This window comes from Candoia aspera, chromosome 2 (assembly GCF_035149785.1).
Source record: "Candoia aspera isolate rCanAsp1 chromosome 2, rCanAsp1.hap2, whole genome shotgun sequence".
Classification (NCBI taxonomy): domain Eukaryota; kingdom Metazoa; phylum Chordata; class Lepidosauria; order Squamata; family Boidae; genus Candoia; species Candoia aspera.
In genome coordinates, this window is record NC_086154.1 from 209405661 (window position 1) to 209423559 (window position 17899).

General features: G+C 37.8%; 1 protein-coding gene across 1 annotated transcript in view; it reads left to right on the forward strand.

The window, feature by feature from the left end:
• The first annotated feature begins 1791 nt into the window (after nt 1–1791).
• MARCHF3 (membrane associated ring-CH-type finger 3) overlaps nt 1792–17899 on the forward strand; it is a 137642-nt gene continuing 121534 nt past the window's right edge. The window contains exon 1 of the mRNA XM_063295272.1: nt 1792–2017. The gene's annotated coding sequence lies outside the window, so the exon portion shown is untranslated. The remainder of the gene's footprint in view (nt 2018–17899) is intronic.

Consider the following 17899-nt stretch of genomic DNA (forward strand, 5'->3'; position numbering starts at 1 on the left):
AAAGCTCCAAAAGATGATTGACTCTTTAGGCTTAAAATTAGCTAGGAGAAGATAATTCCATACCAAACACACTTCTGAGTTCTCAGGTTGTGATTTTTATTCTATCAACTTTCAACGGATATGGTCTCCTCTAAGCAGCTGTCTCAACATTTGAAAATATAGTTCATTTTTACAAAGCAGGTGAAATATATGTGCGTGTTTTCTTCCAGGTAACAATTTCAACAGTGAGAAACTATTAAGATAAGTTACACAGAACTCTTGAAATCCAGGCAAGATCTGGAGGATCTGCCATATTCACTTTTTTAATTTTGTATCTGTAAACAACTGCATATAAAAATAGTTGTCTCCCTGAAAGGTGCAGAAAGAGATCATATTTAACATTGTACCAAGGAGGGATTGTGACAGCTTGTGTTCACTTAGGGGGTCTTTGCAACATAAAATTTGACCAGTTTTGCATGCAACTGTGTTTCCTAAATGTCAGTTTCCTTAAATCAATGCAGACTAATACACAGAAACAGAACATAGCTGGGCGCACCACCTGCAGAATTGCTGTAGCTTCAGTGGCTACACAGAAAAAGCACAAGAGGGGATCAGAAAGTATAAGCCAGTAGCTTGTTTTATATAAAAGTGTGAAGTGGTAGCATTAGAGAAGACAAACAATTTGAAGAAAAAGCAACATGAATTCTGAAATGGTAAGTCCTGTTTCATGAACTTCTTAGGGTTTTCTGAGATCATCAGCAATTATGTGACATTATTTACTTGCACTTGCAAAAAGTTTTGACAAAGACTCCTGGGAGGGCTGTAATTTTAAGGATCAAAGGCTGGTTAATGAACACAGAAAATAGGACAAGAGAAGTTAAATCTAAATAGCATTTTTGGCAGCAACAGGGCAGTAGGTTGCCATTGTTCTTCCAAGGTGTTTGGCCGTTAGGGTGAAGCCTATAGCCCTGACATTTCGTGATGGTCTCCTATCCAAGTACTAACCAGGTCTGACTTGACTTAGCTTTTTAAAAAACCTGCTAAAGCCGGCCATAGTTAAGGTACTGAGCCCGATGAGGACCTGGACCAATGACCAGGAAGTCATTGGAACCTTAGCTGAGCAGTCTGTGGTCATTACGCCATCAGTGGATCAAAAGTGTAGGGGATCTTCTCCTTTTCTTTAAGTCTCCGTTAGTATTTTAAGCCATCTCTTAAAATGCAGGTAAAGTTTTATTTTTGTTTTAAACTAGATCCTTCTGCATCCAGCTATGAGTCACTCTATAGCCAAAACGAAGTCCGACATAAATAGGGAAAGAAAATAACAACAAAAAGCCTAATAAATGAATACTTTAAAACAATCAAAATAAGGAAGGAAAAAGAAACAGATGCACAAAGCAAAACGCCGCTAGATGTGAGAAGTTCAGTTCTGAAACAAACGAGTCTCCTTTACTCTGGACTAGCGGTGCCCCACCTACTGCTCTGGCAAACGCATTTTGCCCTTGGAGCCTGGAAAGACAAGACGTGAAACGGCAGCCCCCACCCCCGGCAAACGCGGCGGGCGGACGAAACGCCCCTCCCCCTCGCCCCGCTTGTTCTACCTGGACACTTGGCCGGTTGGCGTGCCCCAGCCGCGCTTCCGCCCTCTGTCCACCAGGGGTCCCTTCCTCCCAAAGGCCATCTGTCCTCCCGCTCTCCCTCTCGCTCTCGCCCGCCCTGTGTCCAGTCCAGCGCTTCCAGCCGGGCGAGGAGAAATCGGCGGCTGCCACTCCGCAGAGCCGACCCCGCCCCCTTCCCCGCCCCCTTCCCCGGTCTTCTCTCTGCTGGCACTGCTGGCCGCGTAGCCGAGGCTGGCGGCGCTCGGTAAGAGGTCAATGAATTGTCAGGGGCTGGCCGAGAGGGACGCCCCTGAGTGTTGGGCTCCCTGTCCCTCCAGCCGGCTTGGGCGAAGGATGCGGCTGCCCAGAGCCGGGAGGACGGCGCCTTGAGAGTGGGACCCTTCCCGAGGAATGAGCAGGGGGGTGTCGAGCGCCGGAGGAGGGTGAGTTCCCGCATCAGGCCCCGTGATTTCTCTCGGCGTGGATGGTCGGTCCGTGTGGACGGGAAGGCTCGGGGTTCAACTGCTCACAGCCCGGAGTTTGCGCTGCCATCGCCAGGTTGGGGTTGTTAACCGCCCTTCCAACTTACTCTCCGCCTATAATATTGCCAGTGGGCTACGTGTAGTAAAAATAATGGGGAAAGATTGCCGCGCGGGTAAGAAACCCGTTCATTTGTCCCCTTGATTCTTTCTCTTTATCTGACAGAAAAACTGTGATTTAGGCGTTCTGGTACGATCATATACAAACAGTAGACAGGGGAAAAGGCTGGGGAAAAAGATAAAATTAGTTACAATTGGGAGGATCCAAAGGATGAAAACTTTTTTTCCCTCAAAAAAAGTGACTCCTCATCCTACTTTACAATAATTTTCATCACCATATTTAGGTGCCAGTTTTGTGACTCAAAGGGGAATAGGTTAGGGAGACTTAACTAGTGATGTTTCTGAATATAATTGGATAATTATCTTCCCTAAAGGAAAACGCAGATGTACTGAAAGCTTTTGAAACTGACTGATACAATAGAGATCTTACCTTCTAAATACAAATCTGTGCATTTTTATTACAGGATGCAGCCGCCTATATATTAAAAGAGTGCGTATGACCCTGTATATACAAATATAACACTTCCCATGGCAACACTTTAGTTGCAAAAACAAGCTGACAAAAGCTAAATAGCATGAGCTAAAATGTCAGCCCACCTTGATCTGTCTTTTCCTCCCGTACTAGAATAGCGACTGTCAAGAATAGTCTCTCATGGGGGGCAGGGGGGAGGAAGGGAGCTGTCCTTTATTGCTACAGCTTATTTTCTTTCTTCCCCTTTGGACAGTTGCATCTGGATGCCCCAAAATGTGCAGATGTTTAAAATGTTGGCAGCAAATGTTGTCAGCGCCAGCCCTTGTCAGATTTATTTCTGCAGATCTCTTTCTTGCTTCTTTGTATGAGTGTGTGTGAGTGCCTCTCGAGAGGTAAATGATATGGATGTAGCATTCTTGTTTGCCTTCCTTTGTTTATGCCAAATGATGGGCTATAATGTGTGTAACAAGAATGCAGTTCCGAATGCCAAGTGTTGAACTTCCCCTGGATTGGTGGGGGGTGGGGGGAGGTTGGCCCCTATGTGTACTATGCGTGTGTTCTCTTCGCTGTGGAACGGTGTACAAGTCTGAGTCTGCCTGTGTCCGTGAACTTTACGAGCATTCAGTTCAGTATCGCTCAGTGCAGATTCCAGCCGGCTCACTGGTTTACAGCCTGCAGTTTGCTTCCTGGCCCATCTGTTAAAACACACTCCAGCTACTGCTGAGAAATCCAGGCAAACATAGCAAAAGAAAAAAAGGAAAAAAAAGTGCCTGCTTCCTAATCCTAGACATTCATAATTGGAAATGATAAAGGGCAGAATTGTCACCTGAACTTGATTCTAAGTAAATGTACTTAGAATGCCATCTTGGGAAGAGTGTTTGGGGTTTTTTGTTTTTAAGAATCTACTGTATAAACAGAGCTAACATCCTGCCAAATCAAGTTCTACTGTTGTTGTTTCCTGTCAAATTGATTTTAATGATAAGCTTCTGTGAGTGGTTGGTTTGTCTGGACTCTTTTGAGGCTGAGAGGCAATTAAGAGTTATCTAATTAATGGAAATGTTGCACAGCATTTCTCCATCAAATTGTAAGTGATTAATGAAATGCTGCTTAGGCATCCCTACCAAACTGGTAATCCAAAGCATAGCAATAGATCTGTGTCTGAACCAGACAGGACTTGCTTGTACTTCATGAGAATTAAGAATGCAGACATTTTGTTGATGCCACACATTCTGGAATCAAATAAACACTTATAAGGTTTTTCAGTCTTAAGAATATTGTTTTTCCAGCAGAACCTTCAAGACACTTTCAGAAACCTTCTAAACAGAAGATCATTCCCTCATTAGAGTGACAGTGGAGGAAATATTTCTTGTGCTTTCTAGTTTTTTTGCTTGTATCAGCCGTTAGAAATGATGTCCCTGATAAGCAGGACATTCTTGTATGTAGCAGCAATTTATTACATTATACATCTATTTAAAATAAGGATGCTGTTCACATGAATTGTAGAAACCTCAAAGGAAGGAGACAAAAGCAAGTTCAAACATTTTTTTCAAGGGCAGAGAAAATACCACAAGAGAAGAATAAATGTCTGTGACATCTCCACACAGTTCCTACTTGCTACTCTCTAGCGAAGTAGTGGGCTTATAGCAAAACAGGTGCAACAGAGTGATTTCTTGGAAGAAGAAGGATTATTTAATAATTAATTTTCCAGGAACTACATCTACTATTTTTAAGTGCTATTGTGGAGAAATAGCTGTTCTCCACAATAGCTGCTGAAGTGCCTGCTGCGATAATGGAATTTCGTTAATTCAGCCTTAGCTGAAAAGCCCTTTGAGGAAAATTACAGCATCTGGAAAAGGTCTTGAGTAAGTATTCAAAGGATTGTCTAGTATAGCCATTAATTCAAAAATAACATATCTGAGTCTGAATCCTGACCTGTGAATACTCACCTCCAGAAGTAATTGCTTCAGCATTAAGCAAGAGGTTTTCTCTTTGGTTTTAGAAGTATGAGAAGCGACAAGAGAAAGTACATTTACGCCTGGTTTGAGACTTCCCTTATAACATGCTTACTTTGAGTGTAGTAAGATCTGATTTTAATTCTTTGCTGTTATAATGGATAAATCTATTTGCATAGTTCTGATGACAAGACTGATCTCTGTATTAAACTAAACATATGATGGAATAGCTCCCCATCCACATGTAGTTTCTTGTGTGTAGCTGGATTTTATTCTTATGATTTTTAAGTACTTATGGTGATGTATGCAAAATGGCAAGTGACATATGCAAAATGACAAGATTATGGTACAGTTTATGCCTTCTATACACCCTAAATGTATGGCTTAAAGCCTTTTGATAGTGACAAGCTACACTTTTGAAAATGCCCACTTCAGTCTTGTCCTCTTTACATCTGACCATGTCCTTAGAGTGACCTTGTACTGTAGCTCAGTATTATCCTTGCTATGTTATAGAATGAGTCTGAGAGAGAATGGTTTGCCTAAGAAGACATCATTAGTTTAGGACAGAGGCAGGTTTTAAACTGAGAATTCCTGCTTTACAACACATCTTAGCCCCAAAGTCAGCAGTCCTGGATTTGCACATGCCTAGTCATCCCTAGTTGGTATTCCAGAATTCCAACCTTCATTTTTAAAAGTTTAATTTTAAAAAAAAGGTCAAACATCATACAATTTTGTTGGGCTTGCATGAGAACTTGTGAGTTTTCATATGAGAAAACATGATATTTCAGTTGAGAGATCACCAAAAATTGAAAATTATAAATTTTCATTTTGAAACTTTTTAAAAAAAAATTGGTTTCCATGCCAAAAATGTTATGAAACCTTGCACCTGAACAGGTGGGCAATCCCTGTCTTGGCCAGTGTAGAACAAGCATTTGAAGATAATGTAGTCGAACATCTGTGCTGTTAGACCATGCAAGACGGGAAGAATTAGTCTTTCAAATAGAACTCTGGCTGCTTGCTAGTTCTTCATGGGTGCTCTGGTGACAGCTGAAGCATAAGCCATCAGTCTCATCTGTCATCTGACAGAGAAATGATGAGGCTGTAATGCCGACCTTGAATAATTTTATGCCAAGTGAAGCATGTACAAGTCTGAGCACTGGACTGGACTCCAAATTGATTTAGGGGGAGCTGTGGCTTTTTAGCAGCTCTGAAATGATTTGGGTCTAATCAGATTGGAATACTTCAGTTTTGTTACCTTTCATAAATACACTGGAACATATACTTTGGCTAATTATTTTAGAAACAGCTACTTCAGCAAGTAATAGGGCTATGCTGCCCATGATGCAAATAAACCAGCTTCAAGACCTGCAGTTCTGGTATATAAATAGCTAATAAGATTTGGAATGCATTGCTTGTATAACTGCTTAATAGCCAATACTACTTGTAATCAGGTCCTTAAGCATAGGAGTTTCAAGCACTTTTTAATTCATCTTAATTTACTATAAATTTGATTTGTTATTCTATGAATACAAGATTTTTCAATCAAATCTGTTTATACAACAGAGGTTGTATAAGGGAAAATGTTCTAGATAATTATGAGCTTTTAGGCATTCACTGCTGTAATAATATTATCCTATAAAGCAAACATAAGAAATTTATACTCCTGCAGGTTTTGCTGAACTTCAATTTCTATTATATCTTGCACTGGCTATATTGGTTGCAATTGTTGGGAATTGTCATTCCACAGCAACAAGTAGCCACCAGTTCTGTTGACATAGGCACTATATTGATAATGGTCAAAAAGGTGGCTGTAAACCAGTACTGTAGTACAATCTGATATGGACAGGATGATGGATATGCCACTTCTGAAGAACCCTGGACAGTATCGACAAGAGGTATTATGTTCAGCTCAGTAGCAAGCAGTAGCTTTGAGGATATCCTTAAAAGTACATGCAGGTCATCAAGTTTCATCCTCTTCAGGATAGAAGTAAAAAAAAAACTATAATTATCCTTAGAACTGACAATTAAGATATTGAAGTGGTGGATAGTTTCTGCCTTTTAGGATCAACCATCAACAGTAAAGGAACAAGCAGTCAAGCAATACGCCGCAGGCTAGCACTTGGTAGAGCAGCCATGAAGGCCTTGGAAAAGATATTCAAATGCCATGATGTGTCTATACCTTCAAAGATCAGAATCATGCAAACCATGATATTCCCATGACACTCTACAGAAGAGAAAGTTGGACTTTAAAGGAACAGGATAGGAAGAATGTTGACACCTTTGAACTTTGGTGTTGGAGAAGATTCCTGAGAATACTGTGGACAACAAGAAAACAAACTGATGGATCATCAAACAAATCAACCCAGAGTTCTCACTTAAGGCACAAATTACCAGACTCAAATTAACCCTACTTGGGACACATTATGGGAAGACCTAGTTCTCTGGAAAAGGCTCTAAAGCTGGGAAAGATGGAAGGAAAGAGAAGAAGACAACCAGCGGCAAGGTGGATGGATTCAGTTACAGTGGTGATGAGGGCACCATTGAGAGACTTGAAAGAACAAATTAGGGATAGGTCATCATGGAAAAAAATCTATCTATGCGGATGCTAGAAGTTGAAAACAACTTGATGGCACATAATCAATCAATGAATCAGTCATTTAATTCTTGCCATGTCTGAAACCCCACATGAAAAAGGGAGTTTGAGGGAGTGTAGCCTGGCTTGACTCGATTACTTCGTATATATGAAATGCTTAAAAAAACTGTAATTATATTTATTTTTATTTAATCAATCAATTTATATGGCCATTCAACTTATAAATTACAACTCTGAGTGATTTACATAGGATTAAAACAGAAAATTAAAAAAAATAAGCAACCAAAATGAAAACTACAGAGGAAAACTACAACCAAGGCCAATGAAAAGTCTGTGGAACAAAATGCATAATGTTTCACTCTTAGTGAGAGTCAAAATGGTGTACTTCTTTGCCTGAGATAACAAAGTTTTTTTACAGTCAGGACCACACTTTTTTAAAAGATGGAAGGTTGATGGGCATTTTTTGTTTGTTTTGCTTGTTGGCCTTTGAGAAGTATCTGTTGGTAACCATTTAGTGTCATCATATTATGCTAAAAATATTTTTTTAGGAAAAAAATCTAATACAATACTGATCAAACCTTGCTTGATCCACTGTATTAGTAGTATAATGACTGCCCAAATTATATTGCAGTCTGCATATTTAGAGTCTGTTTTATAATAAGATTAAAAACTTAAACCACTTTCTTCCTCCCCTACCTCAGTTTTGGCTAACCAAGAAATTTGATGCTGAATTGATGGCGATGCTGAAATTTCATTTTTATCTAATGTCAAAAGGATTTAGATCTTGTGTTCTGCAAGAGACAGGAGTTACGTATTCTGCTTTAGTCAAGCAAATAGTTCCATTGATTTTATTCTCCCTTCCTCTGATACAAGCATACATAAATATATTTTGCTCAGCTAATGCCCTTTTGTACAATGAGGGATATTAGAAGTGCAACTTTGAAGGTTGAATAATATATTAAAGAAATTACAAAGATTATATTGTTATACTGGGTTGGCAATCTGATATATAAATGTCCAGTACTAATCTTAACAAATAACGGGTTTCTGGGCTGAATGATAATTATTTCTTACATTATAACTACTTTTTTCTTAACACCCCAAAATATCATAAATATACATTATTAATCATTAATTAATTATTAACATGATTTAATCTATAAGAATACAAGCTGATCCTCGTGATCTGACATCATCCATTTTGTTTTCAGCCCTTTATCAGGATAACTCATCTAATAGCACTAAATTAACAAAAATGACAGGCTTTGTTTAGAGTTACCCTCAGTGCAATTGATGAGCTATATGGAGTCCTGGGGAAGGCTTATAACTTTGTTGTAAATACACATATCCAGGGGTAAATAGCAAATGAAGGTTATTGTGGGACACTGTGGTTGCATACTTGTTTACTGCGAATATTTTTAAATGGTCAATTTACTACATTGAGACAATTGTGGTTTTTTACATCAATTAGAACAAGGCTATAGTCATTCCTTGGTAAAAAACAATTATGTCAATATTGGATGAGAACCTCAGTTTCAAGTGCAAATAAATATCACTCAAATGCTTATCTAAGACTCAGTTTCCTTAGAAGGTCACCAGAGATGGAGTTCCTGTAACGTAAGGTTTATTACAACATGACCATAAAATGAAGATTCATGCTATTAATAAAACTGCAGTGACACAGACTTTATTGCAGAAAGCAAGTCCAGCTGTCTGTTTCCTTTTCAGTCCTAATACTTGAACATCCAGTTACATATCAGAATTTGCTTGCCCTGTCCTGCCTACTGGGTGATAATCTCCACCCATCACCAATGTTTTATTTGGCCATTCTATCTTCATTGAAACAGATCACCAGAATGATATTGACTACCAGCTGTTAAAAAGGTTTTAGTTATGCTGTCATGAAAGAGTAATATTTTAATTTCTCTAGTCCCTGAGTGTAGCTCACAAACCTAGGTGGTTCTGTCATACTATCTAGATAGTATGAACCAATGAAATTCTTTTGTTGCTCTGGGACAAGAGCAGACCTGGCTTCTGGTTTGTTCTGAGAATAAGCCCAAAGTCCCCAGTTCAATAGATGGAACTGTGCAGCTTTGTTAGCTACACTTACTGGTATGAAAAGCTAATGGGAGAGAACAAAACTACGTGGAAATGTAGCCGTTGCTTCAGAGTCCCTACACTGATAGCTCTATATGGAGAAATCTCAAGTTCGGGTTCATACGTTGGAAAAATCATATATTATGTATCCAGATCCATAACTATATACTTTTATGCTACAACTTAATATATAAAATGAAGACTAAGCTAAGATATCTAACTGGTAAAGTATGTTTAATTAGCTTGTTTATTACACGTACGCATGTATGCAATTTACTTGCTAACTCATCTGAATGATTAAATAGTATGCATTTAAAGAAAATTATAATAGAAATCCTACCTTTTTTGAACAAAAGAAATTATTTAATAAAGGCATATATGCATGAATAGCTGGAGTATTTGTTAAGTAAGCAGAGCAACAACCTTCTGGTAAAACCATAGCTGGATATTGGATATGCACTTCTCTGCACTTCTCATGTGCAAAGTGTAAGTTGAAAGCTCTCTTATGATTCACAAAAAACAAATCATAATCTGGAGCTGAAATGACACCAGATTTTTAAAAAACATTTTAATTAGGAATCCAATAGATAAGTTTCCATATGTGTTTTAATGGAGTTTAAGACCAAGAATTTTATTCTTTACTCTCTTCTTAAAATGCAGGTAAGCTCCAGTATAATGCCAGAAGTAAGTGCACTTGGCTACAGCTGAACAAGGCTAAGATTAAAAAAAAAAAATTCATAACAAGGAATTAAAATGCATTAGAAAGTTCCTGGTAGTTTAAAATGGAAGAATCTTGGTTATATTTTCTTATGCAGTAAAAACTAATGAACACAATTTCTGTCTTCTTTTTATTTGCTGCATTGCAGTTTCTGATGGTCTTTGTTCAAGCAAGCCAAGTTGGTTTTTTTCCATCACTACTAATTTAAAAATATAAATAGTTATGGCAAAAGCTTTTAAAGGTAGGTCCTTCAGTGCATCTATTCTATAGATCTTTTTGGATGGCCGAAGGATGTGTTTGTGCAGAGGAACATCAAGAACATTTTCAGTACTTACTCCCAGCCTCTGTGTATTTATCTGATTGTCCCTTTAATGAAGTAAAATGAGCTGCTACACACCAATGATGCAGGTGGAGGCACACTACTGGCTGTCTGTTTCTCTTGGTCCCTTCCCTTCTTTCCTTAAGTACCTGCAAGAAAGGAGTACAGTAGTAATCAGACTAGATGGCTCCACTCTGATATGACACAAATGGTTGTGATGTCAGTGGAAACAGCTGTTTTCTCTGAAAAGTCACGACACATGTTGGCAGTCAGTACTCTCTAGAACCTGATGGAATGATTATTCCTTTCAGGCTTTTCATAGGCAATAAAGTGGTATGGGAACCATGAGCCCTCACCTATCCATACTGTGTTTCTCGGTTGTTGACCTGAAATGGGCTGTTATTTTGGTCCTTCAGCAGAGAAAGGGAACTTAACTGGGTGAAATATGGCTCTCAACGCTTATGGTATACAGTACATGGAGCTTGCTTTATCTTAGTTATCTTTCCAGCTTATTTCTCTCAGAAACTACTGTTGCTTATTGTGCTAATCAAATGAAGGCTAACTTAATAATGAATAGCAGAGAAGAAACTGAAAACACTTGTGGCTTGCCAGGATTGTCCATTGAAACCCAGAACTGTAGGCAGACTCTAAAAGTTTTGGGCATAGCCCTAAAAACCCCTCCATAAATTGCCACTGAATTATATATGATAGAAGTATGGTAACTCTAATAACGGATTTAATTAAATCAATTTTAATTAATTGCCTTGTAGCATACTCCTTGAAGGTTAAATGTCCCATTGATCCCCTTACAAAAGATGCACACTTCTTGGTTAATGTTGTGTGGGAGTATGAAGCTTGTAATATGATCCCTTTTTCTTCCTCTGCTTCTGTTTTTCAGTTAACAGCTGTTCAGTGCTGTATCCAAACTGTAGATCATGATTTATTCAGACTTATTTCACTGAATCATAGTTAAAAAATAAGTTTTGTCCAGGTTTTAATATAATGCTAAACTGGAAATGAAAGCTTTTACTCTCTTCCTCAGAACTGCTGAAGACTGCTGAGGAGAAGAAAGACTTACCAGCCCAAGAGTCAGCCTCCTAAGACTAAAACAAAGTTACATCCAAACAGGAGTTACTAAGCCTTAGTTCTTGTGTTTTAAGTCTTTTTCTTATTAACTCATTTAGCATATCTCATTTTTAGTCGCAAGATGCTTGTTGGGTACGGTTATTCATCTCAAGGTGTCTTGTGCAACATTGATTTTTCTGGGTTTTTCTGCACTGGAAACATTTTGGTTGCATTTTTTGGGCCAGAAGAATAGCATCCATATTGATTCTTCTGGACCTTTTAGTTGCATTAAGTACAATCAATCATGGTGCCCTTCCTGATTACCTGACTTGAATGAAGATCAAGTCTAGAATAGATGGGCCTGGTGGCTGTGCCTCTGCTTGACAGGCAGATTCCAGGAAGGCTGCTGTAATTGGGTACCAAGTACTTATGCTATTATGTTCTACAGGATTCTGTTCCATTCCTTGTTTGGTACAGATAAAGAATGAATACTTGGTTGGAGTTAGGAACTATCCATAAGTGGAAGACACACAGCTCTATCCATTCTTTTCACTGGAATATAACAACAGTATATGAATACTAGGTCTGCGAAGCTAGTATTGAGATTAGATCAGAAGCTAGAATACAGAACTTTAATACTAGGCAGAGATACTGCTTGCCAATGATTAATCTGTCCAAGGAAATGGTATTTAACCTGCTTTGGACAGGCCAGTACAAGGGTATTTTTAAATCCAAGATTGCTGCAGAAGTGGATTTCTTCCACTTCTTTTACCAGTTTTAGCTGATGTGCCAATCCCTTTTTGGAGACAGGTGGTCTGCTATAGTTATCCATATAGTAATAATATCTCAGCTGGACTATCACCTATACAGGCTATCAAGCTGCTTCTGAAAAGTAATGGCAAGACTTTTTAGTTATTACACCAGTGTAGAAGATCTCTCTCACCATCTGTTTGTTTCGAGTGAAATTCAAAGAATTGGCCTTAGCCTTTAAAGCTTTTAGTGAGTATGGAAAGGAATACCTTCTCACATCCATCAGTAAAGATCCTATGATTGAATTCCCTTCCCAGGCATGTTCCCAACTCCCACTCCTCTTTCTTCTTTTTTGTTAAATGTTATGTGCAGATAAAGCCCTTTCTGCTTCTTAATACCTGTAGTGGATTATACTGAGTTTAACTGGATTTTACTGACTAGGGATACTATTTTATTAGCCATTCTTATTTTGCAATTTTATATGGCATTGTTGTTCATGTTGTATGAAAGCTTTATGCCACAGACTTACTTGACATTTTGCAGACCAGCATAAACAAAAAAAGAAAGCTACCTACACTAAAGAGTTTATAAAGTAAAATTTGATTAAAGAAATGACAAGGCAAAGACATTTCTGGAAAGCTGAAATACTGAATTAAATATAATCTGTTGTCCACAAGGTCTTTAGGAGTTCAGTTCCTATCATCTCAAGCTAGTTAGACCAATTGTAAATGAATATGTGATTTATAGTTTTAAAATATATAATCTAATAGTGATTTAGATGTTGTCAATGCAACCTAAAATTGTTTTATCTCTGTATTGTGTGTGTGTGTGTGTAAGTTTATAATTGTATAAAATTCCATAGACTAGGGTATGCTTTATCAGATACATGGTGAATAAACTTCCCCAACAATAAGTATATATTCTTGCAGTTCAAGATAATGCTTCATCCATTGAATAAAGTAGACTATTTTCTACAAATGCTTATACTACAATAAATTTATTGGCTTTCATGTATTTTGGGTTTTGCTGCAGCACACTAACATGGCTACCCCTAGAGAAACCATTTTGTATATTAATGGACAAGATAGAGAACATAATATTCATTTGAGCTAATGGAAATAAATACTTGAAGTTTCAGATTTGGGATGATAAACCCATGGCAATCCTTGAAAGCTGAACAAGGAAACCTCTCAAATAGAACATGAGACAGGAAGTGTTACAGTTAAAATTAAAAACTGAATTGATGCATTTTCTCTACCCCAATACTCTTCTTTGTACATTGTCACAATATTAAAGAGCTGATCTGAATTCAAATAAGTCAGGGAAAATTAGCAGAACCCTCTTTTCCCAATTCAGATAACATTCTTTTTCATTCAGTAACTGGATGGTGTGGGCTTGTGTATAGCTGTGATCTTAGAACCATATAAAACATTAGGGTCTGAAGCAGTTGGTGTGCTATGGCAAGATAATGAAATAAGCTTTTAGCCAGATAGAAGGGACTGCCTAAAAGTGCATTAAAGCATTGCATTGTTCTGTTTTGAAGCTCAAAATCAGGGAGAAAACCAGGAAATAATTAAAATCTTAATTTCTAAATCCAACTTCATATGCAGTAGACTTGGCCGCCATTTTCATTATTACCTGCACTGCAGGAAAATATTTAATATTATTTCCAATATTGTTTTGTTTGATTAATGTATCCTGTACTCTTAAACTTACTTATGTCAGAGTTCATTCCAAGCAGTGGTGATAAATCTTGACTCTCTAGATATTTAAGCCCATATTCAGAAACATGTTTGCAATAGAAGCTTATAGACACAGCTTTCATACAATATTAACAACAATGCTATATAAAATTTACCTGTGGTTAGGTAAATTGGTTAATTGCAGACAATATAAAAGCTGTATATATGCAGAAGGTCTACCCAGAGCAGACTATTGATGTTCAGAAGAGCTGGCCATCAGTAGACTCAATCATAGCAGGGAATTGGATAAGTTGAGTGGGTAGAGCATATTCATGATGGAAGTTTCAGACTTCAGTAAAGTTGACTGTGGCCTCAGCATTTACTAGGGTTACCCAGTTGTATTTCCAAGGCTGACTGGGTTTGTAGGGTAACAAGAACAGTAGAGCCTGGATATTTGATTTATTGAGCCTCAATGCAGTTTTCATTGGCTTCTTGTTCTAATGAAATTCTCTGCTTTTATTTTGTTCACTGCCAGAGTTTCTTGGTTTCTTGGAGGTCATTTAAACTGGATAAAGAAATGAATAAATAAGCTGCCTGTCCAATAAGATCTGACAGGGCTGGCATGCTTCGGGTCCTGCCTTTTAAACAATGACATCTGACAGGGCCCAGAAAGTGTGACTTCTCTGACACTGCACCTGCCCTCTGGAACACATTCCCCAGGAAATCCATACAGCCCTAACCCTGCCTGCTTTTAAATGCCTTGAAAACCTGCCTCTTTCACAGGTACTGGGCCAAGATGATACGGATACCAACCTTTGAGTTGGGTTGTCTCTGTAAAATTGTGATTTCCCCCAACATAACCGGTTTTTATTCTATTTTTACTTAACTTATTTTTAAACCATTGTAAGCAGCCCAGAGGTGTGTATAAGTGGGCAGCCATATAATTTAATTAATTAAAGCCGGTGAATGTTGATGCATAGCTGCAGATTTCTGTGCTCCACTTCTGTGTGACCCAACCTCTGGGTCTCTGGAAGCTGGGGCTGACTCCTTTCCAAACAGGCCACATCTGAAACATTTAGGGCATCTGCCTGTTAAATTTCCCTCTTTCCCGTAAATATTAAACTTAGATGATACTTCAGAAATTTTGGTAGGGCACTCATAGGGAAAGTTACTAGATTCTCCCCAGTATAAACATAGATCTTGTATGTGTTGGTATAACTTTTCTCAGTCAGACAGCATAAGTCTGCTAGCTCCTAGCTGCAGGCCTTCAACCTCCAAAGTCTCAAAGGGCAGGGGTGGTGGTGTTGGGGAGGATCGAATGAAAGAGAACAGTGGCTTTTTCCTTTCCCATAATTCCTTGAGTCTTACATCAATACCCAAGCAGACCTTGATTAATACATTAATATATTATGAAGAAACAGTAAAATAATATAGAGTTGAAGTTATGTGAAGGACTTCTTAAATCCATAGCATATTTAGCGACCTAAATTTTAGTGGTTTTTGAACCACTAAATTTTTAACATAATTTTTATTTGAGACTTTCCCTTCTCAAGCTTCTGAAAATAAAACCCTTTGTTTGATTGATCCTGCCATCAAAAATTGGCCCTTACTGTTATTGATCCAGATATCTTATTGATCCTGACCAGAGATTCTTATAGGCTATTGTACTAAAGATCAGCAGTGGAAAATTTTGGTTTGCAGAGAAGGTCTGTAGCCCTGTACATACACAAGACTGTGTTTTGTAATGGGAAGCAATTGCACAGGATTCTAGTCTGAAGAATTAGTATTTTGCTTGCATAATAAGTTGAGCATACATAGATAAGTTGCAATTATATTATGTGGTGAAATACTATACTTTTAAATTTATCTATGTACATTAAGGCTTTGCAGATCCTTCAGTAGAGGTGCTTTGCAGTACACAGGAATGTATATAAAGCACCTCTTTCTGATTGTTAAAGCACTCCTGTCTTTTAAGATGGTGTGGCTGTTTCATAAGTTGCTGCTCCTGGTTTTATCTGCATGTGTATGCATGCACAGCCACTTCACTTAGCTGGAAGGCACATATGGAGAACAGTTGGGAACAGTTTCTAAATCTTTAATAATTCAAAACCGGATGCTGTATATGGCTCCTGTGTGTTCCAAAGCACCTGTTTCAAAGGATTAGCAAAACTCTGTTCTTGTCAAATTTAGGGCATGGACAAATGATTATATTGCTATGAATGAAATCCAGATCAAAGAGTTTTAAAATCACTTTCTACTTGCAAATTCTAAATCTCAGCATGGAAGTACTTTAGCAATTTTTGCATTTGTAACTGAAAAATAGCATTTTCCCCCACATACTTCAATTCTTGCTGTGATCAGATTGTTACTGTGTCATTATAACAGGGAATTTCATTGTTCAAAATAAAATCTCAACTATTAATTCCCTTAGCACAGAGAGATGTAATAGTTATGCTCAGTACAGTATGAACTTGCTTCACATAAACAGAAAAAGACCAAAATGCAGATTATTCAAGAGCAAAGAGATGATACATCTAATTTAGTTTTAAATATACATTGTAGAGAATGTGTGATGTGGAAAACTACTTAAAAGGCAACAAGCCCCTTTTGGTATGTGTAGGCACAATAATATTTTAATCTTAAAAGAAAGCCTTGAAGTCAGTTGCAATTACTTTTATTTTTCTTTTGCTGGAATCAGAATGCTTACAGTGAATTCCCAAAGGCTCTTCTTCTATTACAGAAGGTTGAACTTGGGGATCAGCTGTTACTGGGGTACCTATGTTTGATTGTACTTTGCTGGGAAATTGTATTGCAAGATTGCAAGCCTAATCTCCTTTGAAAATATTTCTCAAGTTAAAAATAGCTCCAGATTTCTACTTGTGCCATACAAACTGAGATTAGTGGGAGTGGTCGGGGGGCAGGGATGTAGGTCTACATATTAAAGTCATATGTTCTATTTGAGTGCCTTAAGTGGGATTAACATTTTTTAATGGACAATCTGTGTATAGTCTATGATTTATTGAACTGTAACATACCAAATGCTTTATGGAACACACCCCATGATCGCTTCTGCTGCCACTTCGTAATAGTTTTCTAGAGAAAGTCATCTCCTGTTCCTGATTAATCATCCTAGGGTTCAGTGGAAAACAGTCTGAAAACTACTGCTCAGCAGTTATGTACAAATGGCAGTACTATATTACAGATTAATTTAAAACCCTAATCTAGGAATTGGAATGCTTCTGTTTTCTTAGAGAAGACCTTCTGTCTTCCTGGGGCACTTCCCATGCTCCTGTTTCCACACTTGAACCAATAGTGTGGGAAGCTGCTAAGCATGTGGACGTGCTTAGAATTATTAGATTGAAATGGCATTGAAGTCCCATCAATTAGTAAATCAACCACAATGCCATATAAAACTATAGAAGACTTCAGCAGGTATTTGTTAATATAGTGTGAGTCTGCTTCACTATAACTGCAAACACCACTGCATGTTTGTGTCAGCTTTCCATTTCTCCACTGCCATGTATAGATCAAAGCTGTAAAGTTAGTCCCTTGATTAAGTCTAAATTGCTTGGATATGAACGATTTACTCTGGTATGAACAAATTTTACACAATTTCATTATGGTTGAATTTAAAACATATCCTAGATATCTGAATATATACATAATGAAAATACTATTTTAAATTTTTTAAATATCCAAAAATAGTGTCAGACAGAATAGTGGGTTCGGTTCTGTCTCTAATGCAATATTTACTAGTGCTGTTTCAAATTTTAACCTTGGATGCTGATAGAAATCATTCTGTCATGCTGGATTAAACAATTGAATCAGTGCCCAAAATGCCTGGGGTTATTTGGATGTGTAGATGGAGGCATGCAGCGATGATTGAATTTGAATTTGTTACAAGAGCAAGTGTTCAATTATTTGCCAAAGAACAAAAATTACCTAAACTTATGAATGTAGGGTAGTCTGCACAGATGGCAATTTAGCTGCAGTTATTCAGAAGTGCTTTGTTGTTGTTTTTTCAGTCACAGTTTATAATATACATGGAATATAGACTCACTTTCACTTTCCTTTAGTT